Here is a 6957-nt window from a genome sequence, read left to right on the forward strand (position 1 = left end):
AACTCAATTCTATCAACCTTAATAGCAAAAACTTTTTAAACCACGGAATCCAAGTAGCATTCTCTGCCAGATGTGAGCTAACCACGATTTTGCATAGCTGCAATAGATGATGTATTCCAATATTGGCCTTTGATAATTTTCTGTACAGTACAATGCAAAAGTCTTAGGCACCCTAGATTTTAATATAAATTTAGTTTTAGTTTTTTGTCTTCTGGATTAGTGTGTCAGTAGAAAAGAGCAAATTTTAGATTTCAAGTATTAAATGTTACAAAGAAATATTTGCATTTTGTTAAAGTAACATTAAGTAATAGACCACTTTTCAAATAAAAACTTGATTACTTTGGAGGTATATGGCCCAAAGAGGTATGCTCTTCTGCACACCACTGTTGTAACGTGGTTATTTGAGTTACCATCTTCTTCTTGTCAGCTTGAACCAGTATGGCTAGTCTTCTGTGATCTGTCATTAACAAGGTGTTTTCACCTACAGAACTGTTGCTTACTGGATGTTTTGTATTTTGCAACATTTTCTGTAACCTCTAGAGCAGGGGTTCCCAACCTTTTTAATGTCATAGACCCTTACCGTTAACTGAGGAGTTTGGGAACCCCTGCTCTGCAGACTGTTGTGTGTGAAAATCCCAGGAGATCAGCAGTTCCTGAGACACTAAAACCAGCAATCATTCCACGGTCAAAGTGACTTAGATCACATTTTTCAAAGGTTAATTTATTATCAAAGTATCCATGTAATACTGTGAAATGGAGTCTTGTCCAGATAGCAGGAAGCATAGAACGAACATGAAAGATGTTCAGAGAGAAGCTTCAAACACTACCCCCCCTGCACAAAAAAGAATGGCATCCCGGTGATGAAGCCTCCCCCAGACCCCCCTCTTCCAACACAACATGCAACAAGAACATCGACCCCCAAACCCCCTTCTCCCTGCACAACAAAATGGAAAAGGAATGGTCAAAAAATACGATGGTAAAAATCGTAAGTCAGAAAATGTCCACAGTCCATAAATGCAATAGTCCAATCTATAAATGCAGAACCACGGTAACATCCTCTGATGTCACTGACACCGTGAGGCAGAGAGGCCTGCTGACCTGCCACAGCGAGCCACGCAGTGAAAGGATGCTCACAGACTCCTCTGGTAGCAATCAAAAGGCAGGCAGTCGGCGCCGAACTCTCACTTGCCTTCCGCATTTGCTGCGACATCCCAATCTTCCTCAACGCTTTAGTCTGTGAAATGGAGTCAAACATCAGCTTACGTCCCATCTCTCGCTTCACATCGAGGCTGTTTGAGTACGTGCTTGCTTCCCGGAATCTTCTTGGAGATAGCAAAGCGCTAGGTCACTCAGTCGATCTCCAAACCGTAAATCGGAGGTTCTGACAGTCTCAGAAACACATTTAAGATGAACAACAGACATAAAAGAAGTAAAATAGACATTTTCTTGGGCTATCTGGAAGATGTCAACCAAAGGAACGTTGTATACTGGCTCCATCTTGACCGGAAGTCCTTACGTCCCTATTCCAATGTCTGGGCTGAACTACAACTGAACCTCTTGACCATATCTGCATACTTTTATGCACCGAGTGGCTGCCACATGTTTTGTGTGATTAGATATTTGCATTAACAAGCAGGTGTGCCTAATAAAGTGGCCACTGAGCATATAATTATGTGTGAGAGGATCCCTACAGCAGAATCTGCATGGCAATTATGAGCTTTAATACCTTGGTGTATTGTGGTTGTTCACGTGCATTGGCCACCCCCCCCCCCCCCACCTTGTTAAAACAGTTTGCACACAAGCATCTTCCACTCCTTGGAAACAGCTCATTCTTGATCCAAGTTCAAGTTTATTGTCATCTGTCTGTACATATATACAACTAATGAAGCAACATCCCTCTGTGCTACATATATCATACACAGGACATTATTAACTTACGATAGTATTTTGTTTAAAGTGTAGGGCTTTCAGTACCATTAACTGTGGTGTTAACTGTTCAGGCTAACAAGAGGGCTTCTCTGTAATGTTACTTAATGCTGTAATGGGTTTCTGTAGCTGGAATGTTTGGGTTATAACTGCAGATAAGGGGGGATCTAACCAATGGAGAATTGATATGCTATCTTGTATCTGTGAGCTGAGCTCACGGTCTTTTCCGGGAAGCGAGCGAGGAGGACAGACGTGTGAGGAGCAGACACCAGTTCCAGGGTGGCAGATACTGGATGTGGGCGGTTCGGAAGGTGGCTAAAGGCTCGGAAGGTCGTTGTGGATGGAACCGGAGGCGTGAGCTCCAATGTATTAAAATATTACGTGCACAAACTGATAAACTTACTGATTTGATGCCTTTAGGTTATCTGTTTCTACTAACCCACCACTAAGAAATAACTATAAAGTTGTAACTATTTACTTGCCTTTGGTGTATTGTCTGGTATTTGTGTTGCGAGCGTGTACTGGGAGGGGGGTACTACACCGTATTTACACCGAAGTATTGCACTGTCGGTGGGGCGGACTATGGTTCACCCTAGACGAATGGGGGTAAATTGGGGGCACAGACGTTACAAAAGTATAATTCAAACTGCATATATTGTACAGCAATTTACACTGATAGCATAAGATTTTTACCCTCATGAATAATCAAGCTGAAAGGATACAGTTTTGCATTTAGGATGAACCTCAGCAAAGCACTACATTCCCCCTTTGTCCTCAGCCCAGGCACCTCAAAGCCACTATGCCGTGGAATAATGCCTATGCAAGAAAATTCTGACAAGAAGGCCCTCCTTGCCATTAACCAAGCAAAGTCTTGCTGCTTATTTGAAAGTTCATGTAATGTGTTAATGACCTTGACATCTCAGGGATTCATCCAATACTACCCACCAGCTTCTTTCGCTGCAGGATTATGATGACATTCTACATCGACCACTGCATGATTAACTTGTGGAAAAGTGTGTGCAGAAGAAACTAGGGACAAAACAACAGATGGTGGGGTGTGGGTGCTGTAGTAGTCTGGCAGACTAACCTCTACCTTGCTGAGGCTCTTGACAACTGTCAGACACCAACTCTTATTTATCCCTTTAACAGGACTCCGCTAAGGAGCACCAGGCCATTGTCTCCCACACCTTCATCGACCTTATTAACTGTGGGGATCTCCCATCCACTACCACCAACCTCAGTTCCCTCATCCTGCACCTCCAGTTTCTACCTTCTACCCAAGATCCACAAACCTGTCTGTTCAGATAGACCCATGATTTCTGTTCCTGTTCCACTGAATTTGTATCTGCATACCTCGACTCAGTTTTATCCCCCTGATTCAGTATGTTCTTTCCCACATCCATGACACTTCACATGCTCTTGACCTTTTCAATAATTTCAAGTTCCCTGGCTCCAGTCACCTTCATTATGGATGTCCTGTCCCCCCCCACCAGAAAGGCCTCAAATCTCTCTGTTTCTTTCTGGACACCAGACCCAACCAGTTCTCCTCCACCACCACTCACTTCCATCTGACAGAATGTTTCTCCTTCAGCTCCTCCCAGTTCCATCGAACAAAAGGTGTATTCATGGACACTCGCATGGGTCCCAGCTATGCCTGCCTTTTTGTTGGCTACATGGAACAGTCTATGTTCCAAGCTTACACAGGTATCGCTCCCCAAATTTTCCTGCAGTACATTGACAACTGCATTGGTGCTGCTTCCTGCAACCTTGTGGAGCTGGTCAACTTCATCAACTTGGCCTCCTACTTCCACCCTGGCCTCAAATTTCCCTGATCCATTTCCGACATCTCCCTTCCCTTTCTCGATTTCTCTGTCTCTATCTCTGGAGACAGCTTATCTACTGATTTTTAATATAAACCCACTGATTTGCAGCTACCTGGACTATATCTCTTTCCACGCTGTTACTCGTAAACATGCCATCCCCTTCTCCCAATTCCTCTATCTCTGCTGAATCTGCTCTGAGGATGAGACTTCTCATTCTAAAACTAAGGAGATGTCCTCCTCCTTCAAAGAAAGGGACTTCCCTTACTCCACCCTCAATGCGGTCCTCAACTGCTTCTCTTTCATTTTGCGCATGTCTGCCCTCACCTCATTCTCCTGTCACCCCACCAGGGATAGGGTTCTTCTTATCCTCATTTATCACTCCACCAGCCTCCACATCCAGCACAGAATTCTCCATAACCTCTGTCATCTCCAGTAGGATCCCACCACCAACCATGTTCTTCCCTACCCCCACTGCCCCAAGTTGTCTACGTACAGGAGGACTTTGTCCTGCATGTTTCCTGATGGACAAAGGGTCCGATACAACCCATAAGTAACAGCTGTATATTTGGTTTGATTTGTCTAATTTGAGTGAATAACTGCAACTGACTTACTGTGCATTCCCAAAGCGAAAGCCGTGGATGAACCAGGAGGTACATTGTCTACTGAAGGCTGGATCTGTGGCGTTCAAGTCTGGCGACCCAGGCCTGTACCAGAAATCCAGGTACGATTTGTAGAAGGCCATTTCAAGGGCGAAGAGACAATTATGTTGGAGGCGACATGGGATGCATGACAATTCTGGCAGGGTTTGCCAGGCATGACTTCCTACAAAGTGAAACCCAATAGCATGAATGGCAGCGTTGCTTCACTACCAGATGAACTCGTTGCCTTCTATGCCCGCTTTGAAAGGGAGAACATAACTACAGCTGTGAAGATCCCTGATGACCCTGTGATCTCCGTTTCAGAGTCCCATTCCTGTTTCAGAGGCTCAAACAAGCTGGATGAACTCAGCAGGTCGGGCAGCATCCATTGAAACGAGCAGTCAACGTTTTGGACCGAGACCCTTCATCAGGACTGAAGAAGGAGGGGGCAGGAGCCCCATAAAGAAGGTGGAAAACTAATCAGAGGAAAGATCAAGGCTGGGGGAGGGGATAGGGAGGAGAGGTGAAGAAGGAATGTAAGGAGAAAGCACTATGGGTAGTAGAAGAAGGCAGAATCATGACAGAGATGATAGGCAGCTGGAAGAGGAGACAGAGTGAAAGTGGGATGGGGGAAGGGAGAAGGAGGGAATTACCGGAAGTTGGAGAATTTGATGTTGATTCTTCCTCCTTCTACCCATAGTGCTTTCCCCTTACATTCCTTCATCACCTGTCCTGCCTATCCCCTCCCCCACCCCTTGATCTTTTCTCTGATTGGTTTTCCACCCTCCCCCCACCTTCTTTATGGGGCCCCTGCCCCCTCCTTCAGTCCTGACGAAGGGTCTCAGCCCAAAACGTTGACTGCTCATTTCAACGGATGCTGCCCGACCTGCTGAGTTCATCCAGCTTGTTTGTACGTGTTGATTTGACCACAGCATCTGCAGTGTACTTTGTGTTTCCAATGTTAGGCTGTCTTTAAAGAGAGTGAATCTTCGCAAGGTGGAAGGTCCTGATGAAGTACCTGGTAAGGCCCTGAAAGCCTGTGCCAACCAACTAGCGAGAGTATTGAAGGGCATTTTCAACTTCTCGCTGCTACGGGCAGAAGTTCCCACTTGCTTCAAAACAGGCAATTATACCCGTGCCAAAGAAAACAATATGCGCTGCCTTAATGACTGTCGCCCGGTAGCACTCACATCAACAGTGATTAAATGCTTTGAGAGGTTGGTCATGATTAGACTAAACTCCTGCCTCAGCAAGGACCTGGACCCATTGCAATTTGCCTATCACCACAATAGATCAACGACAGATGCAATCTCAATGGCTCTCCACATGGCTTTAAACCACCTGGACAACACAAACACCTATGTCAGGATGCCATTCATCGGCTATAGCTCAACATTCAATACCATCATTCCCACAATCCTGACTGAGAAGTTGCAGAACCTGGGCCTCTGTACCTCCCTTTGTAATTTGATCCTCGACTTCCTAATCAGAAGACCACAGTCTGTGTGGATTGGTGATAACATATCCTCTTCGCTGACTATCAATACTGGCGCACCTCAGGGGTGTATGCTTAGCCCACTGCTCTAATCTCTTATATACACATGACTGTGTGACTAGGCATAGCTCAAATACCATCTATAAATTTGCTGACGATACCACCATTGTTGGTAGAATCTCAGGTGGTGACAAGAGGGCATACAGGAGTGAGATATGCCAACTAGTGGAGTGGAGTAGTGCAGCAACAACCTGGCACTCAAAGCCAGTAGACGAAAGAGCTGATTGTGGACTTCAGGAAAGGTAAGATGAAGGAACACATACCAATCCTCATAGAGGGATCAGAAGTGAAGAGAGTGAGCCCCTTCAAGTTCCTGGGTGTCAAGATCTCTGAGGATCTAACCTGGTCCCAACATATTGATGCAGTTATAAAGAAGGTAAGACAGTGGCTATACTTTATTAGGAGTTTGAAGAGATTTGGCATGTCAATAAATACACTCAAAAACTTCTATAGTTGTACCGTGGAGAGCATTCTGACAGGCTGCATCACTGTCTAGTATGGAGAGGCTACTTCACAGGACTGAAAGAAGCTGCAGAAGGTTGTAAATCTAGTCAGCTCCATCTTGGGCACTAGCCTACAAAGTACCCAGGACATCTTAAGGGAGCGGTGTCCCAGAAAGGCAGTGTCCATTATTAAGGATCTCCAGCACATGTCCTTTTCTCACTGCTACCATCAGGTAGGAGGTAGAGAAGTCTGAAGACACACGCGGCGATTCAGGAACAGCTTCTTCCCCTCTGCCATCCGATTCCTATACGGACATTGAATCTTTGGGCATTACCTCACCTTTTTAAAAATATACAGTATTACTGTTTTTGCACCTTTTAAAAATCTATTCAATATACATAATTGATTTACTTGATGATATATTATTATTTTATTTATTGTTCTTTATTTTCTCTGCTAGATTATGTATCACGTCACATGCCGGTGATAATAAACCTGATTCTGAACCCATCTGTGTGGAGGTGTTGCACTCAATAACAGATTTGCTCCTTGCATTCTATTTTGTAGTGCA

The sequence above is a fragment of the Hypanus sabinus genome, chromosome 27 (genome assembly GCF_030144855.1).
Source record: "Hypanus sabinus isolate sHypSab1 chromosome 27, sHypSab1.hap1, whole genome shotgun sequence".
Taxonomy (NCBI): Eukaryota; Metazoa; Chordata; class Chondrichthyes; order Myliobatiformes; family Dasyatidae; genus Hypanus; species Hypanus sabinus.